Source organism: Epinephelus moara, chromosome 12 (genome assembly GCF_006386435.1).
Source record: "Epinephelus moara isolate mb chromosome 12, YSFRI_EMoa_1.0, whole genome shotgun sequence".
Classification (NCBI taxonomy): Eukaryota; Metazoa; Chordata; class Actinopteri; order Perciformes; family Serranidae; genus Epinephelus; species Epinephelus moara.
The window spans coordinates 35,190,984-35,210,930 of NC_065517.1; positions in this window are offsets into that span (position 1 = coordinate 35,190,984).

The window sequence follows — 19,947 nt, forward strand, 5'->3', positions numbered from 1 at the left end:
CGAGGCACGTAACGATGCAAAAACAGCGAGCAAAAACATGTCATTCTCATTAAAAACAATTATACAAAGCTGCCTCTAGCTGCCAAAAACGCTTTGGACAACATGGGAAAGTGCAAATTGAAAAAAGAAGGCAATTTAATCAAGATATTGTGGCATGGTTGAAATCCGTTCAAGGCAATGAGACTTTCTGTATGTGATGCAAAAATGTTTTTCAAACTGCAGAGTGAGAAACACAAAATTGCCAGGAACATTCATCAACAAGTGCCAGTTCTGATCTTCCGTCATCTCCACCATGAGATAAAAAAGTAATGTATTATGTTATAATAAAAAGCTGGGAGAAATTTACCCCAAATTATTTTTGTCAGTTCATGTTTTTATGTCCTACAATTTAGATTTTTCCTATATAAAGTCTGAAATCCATCTTGCCTTAAGCTGTAGGAACCCCCGATAAAAATAGCGAACATGGTTATTTTCTTCTTGAATGAATAAATGTTTGAATCGGTGTATTTGCATGGTGATAAAACACAGGAGATGAGATTTAAAAAAAAAAGGCTGATATGCAAATTGCTTGTGTGCCAGGTGAGATTATTTTTAAAAAAGGTGTTATATAACATACCTCCTCACCGAGCGTATACATGAACAAAACACCACAATGTGTTACACAAAGCAGGAAATGATGTTTCCTGTTTTAGCATCTTGGCTCCTGAGAGTTACGGCTTCCTATCTCCATACTAATGTCGCCACTATACTCATAACCGCTGCTGTCACGGCTCAAATTAAGGGCACTTAGTCATCACCCACACCTGTGGAAAGATAAATAAATATAAAAGAAGATGCTCCAGTCAGAACAAAATGAACATTAATTACTTCAAGTTGCCAAGTACACGCCAAGATTCACAGTATTTTATTATTTCGCTCAGGGATTCGGTCCCAGTCTGAATTTCATTGGCAGCAACAACAGAATTTGAATCTAATGAAATATCAGTCAACATAATTCATCCCATAATACTCAGTCCCCCTCAGGCATTTGTGACTGTACAGTCGCAATAATCAACCAATCACTGGCAGCAATTTAGCAAAAATGACTGCAGTTTTCTGAGCAGTGAAAGTCGCCAACAGAGGAACCAGAGTCCAAGTGGTTGAAAGACACACCTGGCTTCATTAATTGCCAGGAATAAAAAACAGCTTTGTTTCTGTAATTGTGTCCAATCACACACACAAAGAAGATGAAAGTGGATTCAATGGAAAATGAGTTATATTGAATTTTTGAACAGTTTTTCTTTACTGTTGTAAAACTGCAGTTTTGTTCTTTGCATCTCTCACATCTTCTGTGTTCTCTAGGGATGGGTATCATTAAGGTTTTATTGATACTCCTTATTGATTTGGTACTCTTATTGGTTCTTTTTCATTTCTAAATAATTACTTCATAGAAAACATATTAATTTTTAAAGAGAATAAATTCACAAGAGGATTATTGAATATTTTAATATTAAAAATGTTGTTTCTAGAGCAGCAACAGTGTTTTTACAACAGCAAAGTTACTATATTAATAATATTCCTGACATCACAATACTGAGTGAAGTTTAGTTTTTATCAGTCACTGTAAAACCCCGTTTCTACAAAACCCTTTCAGTACAGTACCTTTGGAACCAGCAGTAACCCTTTATACATGGTACCTAGACCCGTTTCCACCACAGACAGTCCTCTTAGATGTGGGCGGGGTTGTTGTCACTCACCACTCCGTCCAGCACTCGCTGTATTTCCTCCTTTATCAGTCTGCACCTGGTTTATCGTCCACAGAACGAGGCTGCACGCCCACATTTTCAGAACAAAACAGAACAGGCTGCAGTGAGAGTCTCTCTCCATGGGATATTTAAAAATGGCAGCTTTGTGCATTTAGTCCTTCTCAGGTAAGCTTAGGGGTTTAGTGTTGCTGTAGCCCACAGGAAGTGAGGATTAGAATATATGACCTTCACATAATCCGCTCCAAATTAATCTATATTTTTAAACACATTACTAAAAGTGTATGTCATATAGAAACTAAAGTGATGGTCAAAGTTGTCACAGTGAAATTTAAGGTGTGCTGATGGATTCACGTCATCAACTCATGCATTGAGTAACATTACAAGTAAACGTTCCACCTTAAAAGTTGCCGGCAGTCGGCCCAGTGAATGAAGTTATTTTTTTTCTCTTTCATTTTATAGTTCTAGTTTACTGATGTATGAACAGAGGTTACATAAAACCAGAGTGACCGTCCTCTACTGACCAATCAGACTGCAGGGTTCACAGCTCCACCTCTTAGTACCTGATCTGTGTGCTAGGTACCCCAACAGAGGGGGGACCAAACATGGGGACGCTAAGGAACAGTTCTATCTTTGGAAACGTGGCTCTAATATGTGTCGATGAGGGACATTTGTTTACCATCACGTACGTTTCTTTATTTTTCCACCATGTTCCGTGTCTGCCTGCCAGCAAGCTGGAATTGTGTTTGAAAAGAGTTTGAATCTGATATTTTTGAATGACCCAGGAAGAGGGCAGAGTCTCTGCGGATGAGTATAACTGAATGACATCACCACAGCTTTATTACAGCACAAAGACCAGCTGCTAATAAGCTGGCCTGTCAGGACATGCTCAGACCGGTTAATAACAGCACCTCCCTCATCTTCTTATTATTGTCTCACTAGGCTGTTTTCTCCCTCTCAGGCCTTCTACCGTCAGGATGTGCATCACTTCTTTAATTCAGAGTTTTATTGAAGGCAAAAAGAAGCTAATAAGCCCTCCCTCTTCTTCTTCTTCTTGCCAACAAGCTCAAAAGTTGTATTTGTTAATGGACTTCTGTTTCTCTGTCTGTGACGGGCTCCGATAGTACAACACGTCTAATAAGCTTCGATAGCTTCCTCCATTTTGAACTCTCAAGCTCTCTGTTCCTCCAAAGGTCAGCTCTGTCAGCACCACTCAGTACTGGTCAATACAAAAAGAAAAAGCACTGATTTTCTTTATCATAGCAAGTGGATCTGTTTATCACAGCGACTGCATCAGAATCATTGGTTTCAAGTCAAACAGTGTTTATGGGGTATGCAACGTGAATAAGATTAACAATGATGTCTACATCTGTTCTAAGGTAAGTCAACATTGTGTTTGAGGCAACATATTGTCACTTTGCTGGAAAGAAATATAAAGTTATCTTTAACATCTCTAGCTAACATTAACTAAAGTTAGCCTAACGTTAGCTCCTAGCTGCGTTGTTCATCATGTCACCTTGTTTGCTGGGAGTTCATTAGCCTATTTTGTTCTAGTTTTGTACTTTGGTGATCGTACATCATTGTTAGCTGTTGTCCAAAGGGCTCTAGTTAAGCTAACGTTAACTTCTGGAGCTTAGCTTCATTAACTTATCTGTAATGGCAGAGATAACAAAGGTTGGCAAACGTTATGCTGAATGATTCAGTGTAAATACTGTAGCACCAAACTAACGGAGAGACACTCTTGGTAAAGATGGTAAAAAGGCCGTTATCCTTTTCTCATATTCTGAGCCAAAAACCTTAACTTCAGTGGCACTTTAACTTGTTGTCTTTGATGGTGACGGCAACCAGATGCGGTTCACAAGCGTACACTGTGACCTGTAAATTTTGGCTTGTAATTTAAGCTTTTCATCGACCTTCTCAACAATAAAATGATGAATATATCCCTCCAATGCGTAGTTTAGGCCCTTTTGGTTACTTCTCAATGACATCTGATCGTTATGTCCCCAAAAATCATCAATTGCCTCCTGCGAAATGCCGTGTACTGTGACACCTGCCATAGCGCCGGTCACTGAATGTTGATAGTTTGTCCGCGTGAGTGGAGGGGGGCATGGCTTAGCCATATGTCAATTATCCACAGAGGTCTCTTCCTCTCCAAAACAAACGGATCAGGTGATTTAAATGTGTAAAAACACTGAATAAAGCAGTTTCATGTTAAAAATCAGTGTTTTTCCGATGCTGTTTGGCACAGCTGGGGCTGGAGCCGAGCAGCAGCAGATGTTTGCTCGCTTGTTTCTCCGCTAACTTACGATCCATACATACAGGAGGTTTTTACTGCAAGCCGAATTACCCTCAGAGGTCTCCCCCACTCCAAATCAAATAAATCAGGTGATTAAAACGAATAAAAACATTGAACAAAGCACTTTCATGTTAAAAATGAGTGTTTTCCCAACACTGTTTGGTGCAGCAGGGGCTGGACCTGAGATGCTGCTAACGTTTGTTTTTGTTTCTCTAATGATCCTGTATTGTAAAAATGTGGCTTAAAATACGGACTGTGTCCTCTAATAAAATTACAGATTTCTCTGCATTTGAACATTGTAATGTCAGTATACAACTCAACAACAGCTCTAACACTAGTCTGTTTGTTTTTAGACATTATTATGCAGAGAAGTTCATTTATGGGTATGTGGGTGTACACACATGTTGTACAGGAAGAATTATACTTTGTATAATTCATATGTCCACTTATTAAATTATAAAAAGATAGCAGGACAAGTTGATTAAGATAAACATGTGTTGGGGTCAACACATTAGGCCTCACCAAGGGGCAACAAACATGTTGGGATTTAATTGGCTATCGGAAATAATTAATAATTATTATTAATAATTAATAATTATGTTAAATAATGTGACTTAATTAACATTAAATCACCTCGTGGGGCACCATTCCCGTAAAGGGAAAAATGATAGCCAGTTAAAGATATCACTATCATAAAATCGGCTAAACTGTTAGTTTGGAGTTTGATTAATAATTAAATTAATGACAACAACCAAAATTAACAGTAACGCCTGAAGGATTTCGGAGTTCTTGACGCAGCAGAGGTTGACTATTCATTCACTCTTGTGCAACATTAAACAGTCAGCAGGTATGATTCCAAAGAATTATATTTATTCACAAATTAGCAAAGCAAACCAAAACACACAAATTCTAACTACAAGCTTGGTGTGTATGTGTGTGTGTGTGTGTGTGTGTGTGTGTGTGTGTGTGTGAGAGAGAGAGAGAGAGAGAAAGAAGAGAAAGACAAAGGCGGGTGTGGTGATCAAGGAGCCGTTTGGCCTACAAAGCAAAATGGCTGACAACAGAGAACTACCAAAATGGCCGAATCAAGGCTGCTTCAGTTTCGGGGGAGGTGTTTGTCTGACCGTGTGGTCAGGACAAAGAAAAAGGAAAAGAAGCGGGAACTTTGAAATGCCTGTTTGGGTGTAGCTCTGTTAAAAACCTGTTTGTTAATGAGTCTGTGTCAATGTGACGTGTGTTGCAAACGGTCTGGATTAGTGCAGAGATTGTTTAGTTGTGTGCAACAATCTGTTTGTGACTAGTATTAGCAAACTAAACACTTAGCTTTGGCGACGCCAACTAATCAATGACCTAACTGCAAACTATCACAACAATAACTCAATGACAGCATTAAATCACATACAACAAGTCAAACAGTCTTGTTTAGCCTGTAAAGCTGTGATAAGCTATGCCCAGTTGTTACGTTACCGATACTTGAATGGATGGGAGAAAGAGTCACTTGGTGGTGTACTGCTTTGTTAGCCAGCAGAAGAAGGCTGGGAAGATGGTTCCAGCTGCAGTCTTTGTTGTGTCCTTTGTTCCAAAGGTGAAACTCCGAGGAAGCTGGTTGCTCAGGGTTTAGCAGAGTTAGACGCTGGGTGCTAACTCACTTGGTTCTCTTTGTTGCTGGAAGTTGCAAACCTTGTGTTTGCAAGAGAGTCTATGATCAATTGCCCTCCCTTTAATGGTTCGGGGCTATGGAGCCAGGGTCTGGGCCTCTGGACTGTTCCAGGCCCAACCGGAGAGAGATGTGAGCCGCTCCGCATTTGTAGCAAGAGCTGTGAGCTGTTGTAGCTCCAGAGCAAGAGAGTGAGATAACTTGAAGGGAGCAGACCTTCTACAGAGTTTGGTGACATCACAGAGAGGCATGTCACTGTAACAGTACTGTCCAATCACATTGTGAGACTTGTGACTCACTGAGGTGTGAGGTGAGACCTCCTGGAGACGGGTGTCAAATAGTTGTCTTTGTCTGGAGAACAAAGAGCATGCAGAGAAAAAAGCCTTTAAATCTCCAGTTTAGATTTTACCAAATGACAAAACATCATATGTGGTCCTGTGAATCCCAACACATGTTTTGTAAAGAAAAGATAATTGGTATTATTTATCATTCATTCATTTAGGCTGGTTTATACTTGTAAGTCACAGAAAATTGATCATTTGTATTATATGCTAAGATGGGTTTTTATTAAGATAGACATTTGGTACTTTCTATTAAATAAATATACATAGATTATTTTTGCAGAACAAAGTTAAATGGTAAAAACAATTGCAGAAGGAGTGGGATTTAATAAGTTTATACTTCCTCCCCCTCCTTTTCGGGTGTGTAAATCAAAGTAACTATACACTGACAATTGATTTTCATTATTCGTAAATGCTTGTTTTGATGTTCATGTCTTTCATACATGTTTGAAATAAATATCAAATATCAATAACAATATCAAAGTTGCATATTATATCTTTAAAATCAACTCCTCACCGACCTGCATCAAGCAGAATGTGACACATTTAGGTGAAGACGTCCGACTCAAACAGTATTCGAGGAACTTCTCTTTAAACAGCATAACTGGAAGATGCTCAGATGTAAAGGCCTGAATCCGACTTCATTTCCATAACTATTTCAGTCATAATGTGTTTGTACAATAATAAAAATGATGTATTGTCATAATTGTAAACTACATCCAGAATGTATTCGTAAAACACATTTGCCGGTTGGCATCTTATTTTGTCCTACATCCTATAAAGATGAAGAAGAGCACTTACTGAAGCCTGGATTTAAGATTCTCATATTTATTTTGGAAGCACTTCAGGTAATATAACACGAGATAAGAACATTTTTATTATTAGACTTTGTAACCCAACCTTGAATAGCTCTTTTAGTTTGCTCCCTCGTGTATAAAACCTCTAAACAGATTAAGAAAAAAAATCTATTTTACACTCCTAACTGCCTTAATTAGCTGCTGCGGAAAGTTCACCTTCTCTTGGTGCTCTCTTAAGAGAAACCTGCACTCCTGAGGGTTAGGGAAGTGCAGGAGTGGCGAGTGGTCAGCGGCTGTGTGTGCGTGTGTGTGAGATTAAAGGAGACATTGATGAAACGATTCCTTTCTGTTTGTAAGCATGCAGAGAGAAAACAGGCAGCGGGATGCTTGACACCCAAAAACCCCAGCGCCACGGGAGGGCCCGCCGTCAAGTGTGAGTAATTATATGTGTGAGTACTCTGCTGCCCTGTAGCTTCTCAGAAACCTCTTCATAATGATCTCCGCAGACAAAGTCACACACATACACAGAAACCACATTCATAATGTTTGGATCAGCCTCTCGGGTGCGCTAATTATGGCGATCAAGAATCGATTTCGGTCTGCTGTAACATCCATGTTTGTTGGTGTTGTGTTTGAACAAATGGGCTGAGTTTTTGTGGGTTTAACGGCTGCGATAGTCACAACAGCGGCGTTATTAGGACATTAATCTTCTGTAATCCAGAATCGTATATACATCACGCTCTATTTCTGACTTGGACAGGATGTGGTGCGGTTCTGTCGTCCCATATTGGGCGATCAGATACGCTGAGGCGATTGCCGGCTGTTCATTTGGAAGTACAACACATCCCCAGTGAAAGCACTCGTCTCGGTTACACTTAAACAATCGAGCCCCCCCCCCCCCCCTAATCCATAATGAGATTCCTGGCGGTTTTACAATTGATACTGCATGATGAACTTTAATGAGATGCTTTTGAAAAGATGAGCCCAAATCAGCACTTTTGCTTGGATTACAGTCGCAGCGTGGAGGCAGACGGAGGGGGTGAAGAATCTTTTGCAAAGCGAGGGGAAAGCAGTATCGATCCATATGCATTGTCTCGTTAATTTTGCCAGAGGTGTGGATTCCTCGTGATCAATATCTAGCGACTGCATCTTTATTCTTCTGTGTAACCTATTACTGTCGGTGAAATGCGAGGCCAGCACCACAATTAGAGCTGTGGAGCAGGCAAGGCCAATCAATAGCATAGATGTATGATCTGTACAGCAGGAAGCAATAACTAGTCAAAGGTACAGGGTGTGTTCTTCCAAGGCTAAAGGCTAATCTGGGTGAGTGACTCCATCTTAGTCAATGGACACCGCGGTTCCTCAAAGCCTGGTTGTAATAAGAAGAGGGGCCCTCAAGGTTTTAACTCAACAAGGCTTCAGACTCCAGGGTCGTTTCCATCCATCTGCCGCTGTTATGAAAGTAATGATCTTCCGCCTTCTTTACCTTTTGTATGATGCACATTGCTACAAGAGGGGTCATACAAACGATTGGAGTAAACACAGCTGAGGAGGAAAATATGGAGGCCTTGAAGGACAAAGTAGATGATGCACTTTGAAAAATAAACCACAGAAACTTAAAGATGAAAGAAAAATAACATTAGAAATTATATAAAGAAGCAAGTCGGAAAAAAATACAAAAAATAAAAACATTCAAGAAGAACAATTCTGTCGAGCAAGCTGATACAAACGGAGGCACTTTTATTGGAGAACATAAACAGACGTTTATTCACTAAGGTGATGAAACCAGAGCGATGAGCAAGATGTGCATCAACAAACCAGGAGGCCTTGTTTCCTCTTACGAACGCATATGGAGACAAGTCAGCCAAAGTCCATTCATTCCTATGGGAACCTTCATGATATGCGATGCGCCTGTAGAACTCTTCCCCTCCATAATATTTTGGTACAGAATTTGCCTTGACTACATAAAAAAAAATTAACTTTTGCAGTGTATTTCAGAGAGACCGTATGACAGTGTGCTAGCTTAGCTAACAGGCTGCTAACTAAACAGGCAATTTCCTTCAGTTCAGCTGCCTGTTGATCATCAAGTGAGTTAGTTTGATTAAGAAAAACTTGTTTATCTAGTTTAAACAAATTGTGAATCTGAGTAATGTTATTCTGTTAAACTATGGTTATAGAATATTTACAGTCAGATCGTCATTTGATATCAAATACAGATTTATAAGTTTGATATGAAATATTGTCAAAGACCTGTCAAAATAACCTATTTACTGGTAATACAGCTGTGTTTAGTGATGGACAGAGCAGTTCTTTAGATGTTACTGAATCACTAGAATCAGTTCATTAAAAAAGATTCGTTCAAAGGATTCGTTCATCGAATTGTTCAGTGCTTGGCGGGAGGAGCCCTGACTGTGTACTGCATAGTCGGACTCACTGAACTGATACACGGCTGAGCTGCCGCTGCATCTGCCCTGCACTGGTGAGTCTCATTACTGGCCAGCCTAACGTTTTAAGTTTGTTTATCTGGAAACTAAGTCTGTTAAAACAATGACGAGGTGTGTGTTTGTGTTCATGTGGCTTGACTCCTGGCTACATTAGCCATTAGAATGGAGAAAACGGTCCCTATGAAAGTGTATCGCTGAGAAGAAATGATTTGAATCACTCAGGGATCGGGGTTACCTCGTTCACCGAGTGATTCGTCACACGGTAGGCAGTCCCTCCCTGCACCCTGGCTGCCTAGCGACTTGCGAGTGATTCGAACCGAATCAGCAGTTCCACTCCTGGCCTGCACGCATGTGCTGAGTTCAGCTGAACTGAGAAATGAACAAATCAGTTCCGGAAGTGATTCAGTTCAGTATGTTCACTCAACAGATTCATTCTTTTGAACGATTCGTTCGCAAACGACACAACACTAGCTGTGTTCATACATTTAAGTGAAAAGTTAGAAGGTGTAATTGTCTTAAAACAGGTTAGCTAATGAAGGATGTTAAAGTGCAGGCGTATGTTCAGCTGTTCACATGCTACATGCCTGGCAGGCCAACATCGTCACTTACTTGTTCCTATGTAATATTGGTCCTGTTTTTGTTCCAAGTGCATATTCTAAACTACTACACTGTATATGCACTGCCACTTCTTCACACTGCACTTTAAATTTGGCTGCTTCTTTTCTGACTGACACACTACCTAAACAATATAGACAATCACTTTACTGTCAGCATGAACACTGTCATTATGTGAGCGTAACGCTGATTTAATGTTTGCAGTCCAGACGGGAGGAGGGGGGGGGAGGGGTGAGACCAGCCCATCCCCATTCTGAACTTGTCAAATACCGCCACTTTGTCAGTGATTTCGGCATCGGACACCAAAGCAAACAGGCATATTTAGCAATGGGATGATATGCCACCAGCCAGCGGCACTTTGTAACACCGTCAAAGTAATATACAGTAAGGCCCTGAAAAGTCCCTATAGGGCAGGCAGGAGGGTCGGTGGATGAGTCCAACAAGCTCATCAGACACTGATGAAAAAACTATCCTTTCACTATCCTGATATGTGGCCGGTCGCCGTTATTGTTTAAGGGCGCCTTGTGACGTAAGGGGGAACGCAACATTGAACAACAAGGAAAGTTAAGATGGCGGAAGTCTGAGTAGGGCGGGCTGCAGGGGTGGTGGATGGGTCCAACAACCACCGACTTTCACCAGGGAGACAGATGTTCACACTTCTGCAAGATTGTGAAGCCATTTTTTTTATTTTATTTTGAAAGACACTGTATGCAAACTGTACATTTCCTGTGAAAACAGAAGTGTATTTTGAAAACAGACAATGCATGTAACAGGCTGAAGTTGACACGGCGTCCCAGAACGTCAACAACCAACACACCCAGGGTACCTTGGACGTCATATGTGGACGTGGAAAGTCCATGACCAAACATGGACATGTGACATAGTCTAAGTGAGAATGTGCTGGCTGTTTGCTTCCTGTATGAATGTTGGGCGAAGCCATAATGTTTTTTCCAAACCTAACTACATGGTTTTGTTGCACGAGGACATAAACGAAAAAAAATAGGAGTTTAAGTGTATTTTGAAAAGACATGATTAATGTAACACACCCTCCAGGGGCATCAACAACAGATACACGAGGACACTGAGCGCTTCATATTTAGATGCAAGTCCACTGACAACGTGGTGATATTTGACGATTTGGGTTGAGAACGCATTGGTAAGACCCAACCTGGGACCCAAGTCGGGCTGGGTCCAAGTTAAAATTCAGTTTGGCAAGTCTGAGAGCATAAAACATCATGTGCAGAGGAAAATGACATGTGTTGCGACTTTTATATGGAAAATATATCCTGATTGCATTGATGATGATAAGACTGAGGGAGCAAACTAATTAGGAATTTAAAAAATGCTCTTGATAATTTGAATAACGATGACATGGGAGAGGTGATTAAGCCAATGGCACCATTGTTTTCCATGAGCTGATGTAAATGTTTCCATGTAATCAGCGCTGATGACAGCTCCACAGCTGCAGAACGAGATGACATCTCTGCACGGCTCGAAGCTTCCCCGCCCAGCTGTATTTTCATATCAGCACTACAGTGGCTGTTAGCATATTAGGCTGTCCTTTTCTGCCAGTCCCTGCCATGGTTTACAAGTGAACGGAGTGACTATAAATCACTGCTAAATCACGCAGCAGAACTAAGATTATGTTTAGAATAATGACATCGCTATAAATCTTCCATGCTGCTGACTGGACTAGACAAAAACACAAGTTTATTCTGGGGTTCGTAATATAATTTCCAATTCAGATTAGCCCGACATTGATGGATTGCATCATCATTCCCTGAAAATGTAAACTGACTTTTTTTTGTTGACATGCTGACAATCTGACACTGGTTTATTGTGTGGGTGGGCGGCTCTGTCAATAGTTTGGGGGAATAAAAATCAAATCAAATAGATTGTCAAATGTGGAAGTTTTCATTAACTTTGAGGGAAAAGTTTGGAGGACAAACTTTGACGCTTGTCATTTGGCCGTGTCACCGCGGCGGCGTGTTATGCATCCCATCGCCTGTGTCGCAACAGAGAGAGCGCTTATAGATATTGGTGAATTGTGTGTCTTACAGCCTCCTGCCTTTCTCTGTCTGAGTGCAGAGCCACTTACTGAAGAACAGTGATGGCTGTTGGTCATTTGTATATGGATTTCACTGCCACGTTTGAGAAGTTGCGGCTCTCAGGTATTCACTGCAGCATGAAAAGCAATAAATAGCAGAGCTATCTCACTGTTAAAGTCCACTTACCTCCTGAGGGCCCAGTGCTCTATATGTAAATGAGAGTGCCTTGTAACAAGTACTCACACACACACTCGCACATATATAGGTATTCTCTTTCTCTCTTTCACACACAAGCCATCCCGTGCACACACACACATTTGCCAAGTGATTCAAAGTGTGTTCTGCTGTAGATGAAAACAAAATACTCAATGAAGTCCTTTCCTGCAGCAGGTTGGACGCGAGGTGACTGCGTCCTCCGCCACCGTTCAAGTGTGATGCCTCTGTTTTCCTTTCTCTTCCTCCACTTCACACCAGCCACACAAACAATCCAGTGTTCGCCGGGCTGCTGCTATCCTGAAAATCACGGGGTGGTTTGGAGGTACGGGGGCCTTCTTCTCAAAGCGAGCCTTTCAGCTTTCAATCACAATATTCGGAGCAGAGATGAAAGCCGGAGCGTTGTTTCCGCCCCCGCCCCCCACCGAAAAGTCTGAAGGTAATGCCAGTTAATCACACACATCAGTCAAAGTAAAGAGAAAGGCAGCAGTGACCCTGCTTGCTCGCCGCTCATTCCCATGGCGTCTTCATGACAGAGCGGGTCAGACGGGGAGCGGCAAAGAAAAACAAACTTCAAATATGGAGTGGGTATTTAATTAACCGTGACAACATAGTTGGGCTTAACGAGCATTTCTTCCCCCGACTTGAGTCTGCCAACCATTCTCTGTAGCTTCTCACAGTTGCTCGGGGCAACCCATCATCATCACCAGTTAGCCACAAAAATGGGTGGGACGCTCGCCAAAGCTTTGTGAATATACACGAAGATGAAAACGGCTCTGCCAACATCCTGGTGCACAGGGAACGCAGCTTTAATGACAGGATTTCATGCTAACTATTTTTAATGGAGGCCTCGGTTTACTGACTGATGATGCACAGCTGCCTCACATGTGCTGCTCTCTTCTCCGCCTCACTCCAGGCTCGCACTGACCTCCGAAAATACTTAAACACAAATAACGTCCAGTGAGAATAATGAGCTCATGTTACAGACTCTTAATAAACCAGACTGCCGCAACTCATTTAATAACAGTGATTATTCTGCAAAACATGTTTACGACACCCGACAGGAACATTGTTCAGATCAGTGAGTGGCGTTAACATTCATCAGCTCGGCTTTGAAGATGTAAACGAGCTGTAATCACCTGCAGACCTGCTACAACCTTCTCAAGACCTCACAGTACAAACAAATAAATAACGTTTTCTTCACAAAAATCACATTAAACAAATTCAGCAAAAAACATAGTTTGCAGTTTAAGTGAAACCCCCTGTGCTCCACACAGTCTTATCGTTTATTATTTAACACAGGAGGTTATTATGGGGGCCTGACGTTAACTCTTCTGCTCATAATCCACTGTGGCTTGTGGGTTGTAGCCACTTAGCATTTTCACAAGCTAACATTTTGTTATGGGAAGTTATGTGTTATTTTATTAAAGTTGACTTTGGTGTGCTTCAATATACTTAAAGAACTAGTTGTAGGGTATGTCTTGTCATTAAAAAAAAAAAAAAGACGGTGGTGCACGTGTCAAAAAAAGGCAAATCCCATCGATGTATGATACGTAGATACTGGATCGCAAAATGGTGCCTATTCATTCCAATGGAGTTGCTCAGCTGGCACATTTCTTCTGTCTATAATTCTTTATCATATTAGATTTTTTGTTTGTTTGTTTGTTTTATAAATAAATGAATTAAAATATTAAATTTATATAAAAAAGATTTCTACTTTTCTGCTGTATCGAAAACGTACCGCACTGTGACACAACCATATCATATCAAACCATGAATTTTGTGAACTGTTACACTCCATATAACATCACCTGTCAAAGTGGCTTGGAAAGAGACTGTGTCACAGTTAGCACAGTTAGCATGCAGATGCTAATGTCAAGATTTGATATTTTCCCCGTTACCTGCATTTGCTGGCTAACCTAGCTAGCCGTGCTACTTGCTAATTTCTGCTGGCTGGGTAATAACCCAAAGGAAGCCTAGCATTCCAGCCTATGTTGCTAACTCCCTACAGGCTAACCCTGCTAGCTAACGACCTGTCTGACCTCCTGTAACACAATCCAAATAAACATGTGTGAGTGTCTACATGTCACATAAAGATTATTATTTGGTATTACTTAGTATCTTGAAAGTTCATACAGTATTCTGTCACCGTAACAGTCCCATTACAGTTTTACCATTTGCAAAAACATATTTATAACACTAATTAGCAGCACTGTTGATATTGGTGATAACTCAGTGTGTATGTAACTCTATGAGAGTGATACACATGGTCATAGTACAGCTCAGACAGCTCGCTGCAGACTGTTTCTCAGTATTAGCACACAGACACACTTGTACAAGACAGTCTCTGGTACTGACAGTGGCACAAAAACACACTGTTGTGTATAAAGTGTTTGTATTTAAATGGGGATTAACACAACTTTATCACATATGAACTGTAAAACGGTCGGGTGACCTTCACACATCAAACAAACAGCTGGTTATTAACTCTTGTACTCCACCCCCATTTTGTAGCAAAAACGCCTAAAATGACATACCCAAATTAAAATGACTGTAGCTTCTGAACCGCTCTGACTACATGCATGCATGAGGTCTTGTCAGAAATAAAACTCTCTGAAGTTTCTTGTGAAAGTGTCAGAAACACTCTAGGTGATACAGAGACAGAGTAATGGGCCTCTGAAGTCAGTAAAAAAATTAAGATTTTGCCTAAAATAAAATAAGAAATGTATTTCAAGATGAATAACTGTCTGTGGCTTCATCTGAGCAGGTAAATGACACTATGGGGCTGTAGGCACACTATCAATGAACATGTATTTCAAATTTGAAGAAGACTGCTCAAAGTATGACCATTCTACAGTGTTTTTTCCATGAAAAGATCCAGACAGAGCTCCACATGAAAAGTCGGTCACTCGGCTTCAAAACAGTACTATCAGTGATCAAACAACACTCAGCCAGCTTCAAACATTGTACCTTATTGAAATCAGGTGTGATTATGATAGCTGATGTTGTTTATGACACAGAAACACCATAAAATATCACCAAATAAAGCCATATGAAACGTGAAAGTTATGATCCCACTTTCTAGACGGTGTATCTCAGCCAAAAATAGTGGTAGGAGTGAGACTCTTACCTTTTATAAAACAGCTAAGTCCCCGCTAACAGCTCCAAATAAGATCACGAGTAATCCTTTAACTTTTCCCATCAAAAAACGGCGTGACATGACTTGTCACCACTCATCGCGATTTTGGACTTTGTGTGTTTAGGCTGCTCTGGTGCGAAATACATAATTAAAAAAATAAAAACAATGTTATTTTTTAAGTCGAGAGCTTCCTGAATCCGGCAATACCAAACATCACATGGTTTGATGACGTAGTGCACCTGGGAGATACCATTTATCAGAGGGGGGGGGGGGAGTGAGGACGTCGGCGTCCTGGCGGAGTTAGAGAGGTTAAAGTGTAAGACACTCAATATTAAGATGTGTCTCCACTTCCCACATTAAAAGCTGCATTTCTCAGTTTGTCGCTCCAAAGCTGAAAACCATTAGCAGAGCAAATACAGAGACGTTTGTGACTGAAATGTTGTAAAGATGACGCACACTCTGCAGTCTCTCAAGGACAGCCGTGGCACTGACGGTGCACGCTGGGCCGCACCTACAGGGCGAAACACCTACAGAGCGAAGCACCCAAACCTTCTTCTTGTTTTAATGAATCAACAGAATAAATACGTTTCCAAAGCCCCAGTCTCCCCTCAGTTTTAACTTACCTCTTCATTTTTTCCAAAGCTCAGATCATTAAAATATCCTAAAATACCTCCTGGTGAACGCTGCCCACAGCGATACAGCGATACAGCCAACAACTGTGACTCATTATTAGAGGTTTTATTCCCCCTCAGCTGATAAATGAGTTTTTCATGTTAAAGTTGTTTTATTAAAGGAAGCACTCTGGTTGAGGTCTCTCTCGTAAACTTAATTTCACCCCAGGCCATTACTTATAAGGGACTGTTTGTTATTTATGAGAGGGGAGGGGAGGTGAAAAAGGGGGATGTATGTTGAATAATTTTTTAAGCACTGGGGAAAGACTTGTAAACCCGAAACCCACTGAGGGGTTTGAAAGGCACGTTCTCTTCAAAAATCACCACACCAGTTAACACAGCCAGAAAATGTTAACATTTACAATCAGATTTTCACATCTCAGATGGTGCTTGAACACATCATGTGCAACAAACACTTCCATCAGGAAACAAAAATAAATCTGAGCTCTCAATAATATTTCATCAAAATCTCTTTATTCTACACGTCTCAATTAGAATTTAGCCAAAAATAAACCATTTGCTCCAAATTATGTTAAAAAAAAAAGAAAATTACAACAGTAAAATCCAAAGCTTTTTCAACTTAACGATTTTTTTTTAACTTTTAACCCTTTTAAGTCTGCAATAAAAAAGGTCGACCAGTGCCAACATTTTTGCTTGTGGTGTCATTTTAAAGTGCTTCATATTGCTTAAATCTGTACAGCCTGACCTAAGAGGTTATGCAAGTCAATAAACCATAGTTATTTATACAAAAATATTAAAATGATGTCATAAAAATAGAAAAACTGTGCGTTTCTTCGTCAGATTTAAAGAAAAATACACATAAAACATATTGATGCAAAACATTTCTAAATGTAGAAACATCAACAAAATATTTCTTAACGCTCTGTAAGTTATTTGAACTATGTATTTAATTAAATTCTTGAGATATGCTCATTTTTTGCAGCAGGGTGGTTAGCGTAGTAGCAATGTACCTTTCCATCTTTCTGGCCAAATCGGCTACCAGTTACTGCTCATCGTTGTGGCTGTGAGCTTTGTGCTAACGTTAGCTGCTGAACGAGAGGTTACGATATTACGCCCTCTTCTGCTGTAGCCTCGTTTGTTGCTGTGTGAAACTTTTGACGCCGCCCTCTAGTGCCATCTATTGACTGTATCTATGCCAAGATAAAGGACACATGGGAGTATGAGGACAGTGATAGATGTATAAATGAGCCTTAATGTCGACTGTGTGTGCTGTGATTGTGTGTGATGTGTAGGGCTACTAAATTTGGTTTGTGTTTTGGCCGTCATGCCCCCATATTCTGCCAAAGGGTGATGATGCGATTTGTGAGGAGGATTTATATTGTGCTTAAGAATCGAGCTGTTTGTCTTGGTGATAACTGTCACTCCCTCTGTGCTCTTTGCTCCTGGCTCCAATACCTACATTTGGTTTGAATATAAAAATACATCGTTAGGGCCTGTTAATGGTGGATGGTGGAGAGCTTTGAGGAGGGTTAAGATAAAACTAAAATTTAATTAAAACCAAAGTTGCACCCCAGCCACCTCCTCCTCTGATCCTCTGATAAATACAGTCCCTAAAATGTGCATAATGAGACAGAAGCCAGGGATCTTCACAGAGAACACAGTGCTTGATCTTTTCTTGTGAATAAAAGGTGCGAAAGTGTCTTCATACAGGAGGAATATGCAATGTGACAGGCTTTACTTTGGGTGAGCAATTTTAGGGCGAGCTAACCACCCGTCTGTGTGTGTCTGTGCAGTGCAGCCCTGCATGCAGGCGCAGCACACGCCCAGCTAGATCATAAATGAAAGTGACTTTGAGAGCAAACAAACAAACAGAGCTTAAGTGAATCAGTTAGGCAGAAAGAGGCATGTGGCAGGCAGGCAGGTGATGGATGGTGGCGCTTAGGAGCCGTGACTTTTGGGTAAGTGACAATGACACACATAAAGGCCACCATTACCCATTTTAAGATGCGGTTAAAATCCTTATCGACCCGCCCGCCTCACTTGCCAATATGCCAGAGCATCACGCCAGCTGGAGCTAGATGGCAGGCAGGGAATGATTTGCATTGACGAGAACCACCCCGCTCTATAACACTCACTCTCGCACACACAGACTTTATACACAGACAACTTTCCCTATGTGAGCGGGGTTTAAACCCAAAAGAGAAAAGCACCAGTCGTAGCAAATTATCAGTGGATTCCAAATGCAGCACTTTGCAATTCGCCACAAATGCACTTCAGAGTAAAGTGTGATGCGGGGTCAAATTAATACCCGACACCAATTTGGTGGAGGACACTTTCTTCCACGTCTCCTAATGCTGCTGGAGACACTCACCTGTGCCGAATAATTGCATGAAATTATAGCTTCCTCCCCACTCTGTGAATCTGCACTTAAGGCGAGTTCAAACATCACGTGACGCATCAGCAATGCATCGAGCTCTAAATCACATCTTTTCCACCTTAAAAAATACGTCTGCTCACATAGTTTGTGTTTGTGAAAACATTTGCCGTCAGACTTGTTTCAATCAGGCGCCGACGGACAAACCTGTCCTAAATACTGATGTGATACTTTGGAGAGTCCGACTGTTTCCTCAAAGGTTTACCTCTGAAGTTCTGCAGGAGTGAATGAAAGCGTAGAAGAAGTCGGGCAGAGAAACTTCCCACCACTAAGACCACGCCTGATAAAAACAATCTAACCAACTGTGGAGGGAAAGCTGCGAGCTTAATCTGCGCTGTGTTTTCTAGGATTTCACTGCTTCCCTGACACAATGTTTCTGACCTAAAAAAACGTCTCCAATAACCAAGCTGGCTGTTTCAACCATCACACAGTTTTACTTTGACAGCTCCTGGTTTTGATGTGCTGCCTTGGCGAGGTATGTGTGAACAGTAAAACTCTCAAAATATGACACGGAGTGGGTATTAGTTAGAAACCTACAGATGTACCTGTGAAGGGAGATGTTATTGATGTTAAGTTCAGTGCTTTGGATGTTATTTTTTGGGGGTAAGACCAAAATAAAGCATACAAAACCCTGAACTGTTGCTCGGGTTGGAGTTTAAAAGCATTTTATTAAACCTATACAGAATATTGGATCTGCTCACTGACCCCGATTCTTGTCAAAACCCCATAGAATCAATTTATAGCTCAGCTTTCACGTTTTGTAGAGTTAGAAATGTCTAAATATCAAATATTGTGTGATGTGATGTAAAAACTAAAAGACAAATCACAGTGGTCCGCCAGTGCCTACATTGGTGTTTTTGCTAATTGTGATGTCATTACCTTCAGATGCTACACAGCCCTAAAGTCTGTACGACATAAGCTAAAAGTTTATGCAAGTCAATAAACCATGATGGGGTCGTACACATGCTGCATCTTTACCCGCCTGGAAAACACAAGGTCGGGCGCAGGCTGCTACTCTTGTGCCTTTTCTGTGCCAGCTTTCAAGAGCAAAGCGGCAGATTGTGTCTGAGGTTGCTAAGCAACCTTAAGAAGCGCCGTATCATAGCCTATTTACCTAAAATCCTGAGTGCAGAGCTGATCTTCTTCCACATGCTGTTTGTGTGTCAGCCTGTCGTCTGAGGGACAAATGTAAAGCTCTGACAGCTCTGCACTAACATGATCAACTTCTCCATATTTACCACAGACTGATATTTGCTGATGAAGTGGCTGTGATTGGTTGGTCCTCGTCACATGGCATATGGTGCGTTCCAAAAATTGAACTCAAACTCAAACTTGATCATGCCATGAAAAATAGGCATTTAGGAATGCATGCTTGCTGTGACGGTGTTTGGCGTAGGAGCACGTCTGCTGCGTGTTGACATTGAAAACAATGGATTTGAGGAGGCAAAAAATGTGGCATGTCTACGGCCCCATAATAAGTGTTGAAAATGTGTCATTAAAAAAAATGCAATTCGTTATTTAGTTTTTGAGATATGCTCATTTTTATGAGCAGAGTGCAAAGGCATTTAGAGAGGTTCTTCATCCATTCC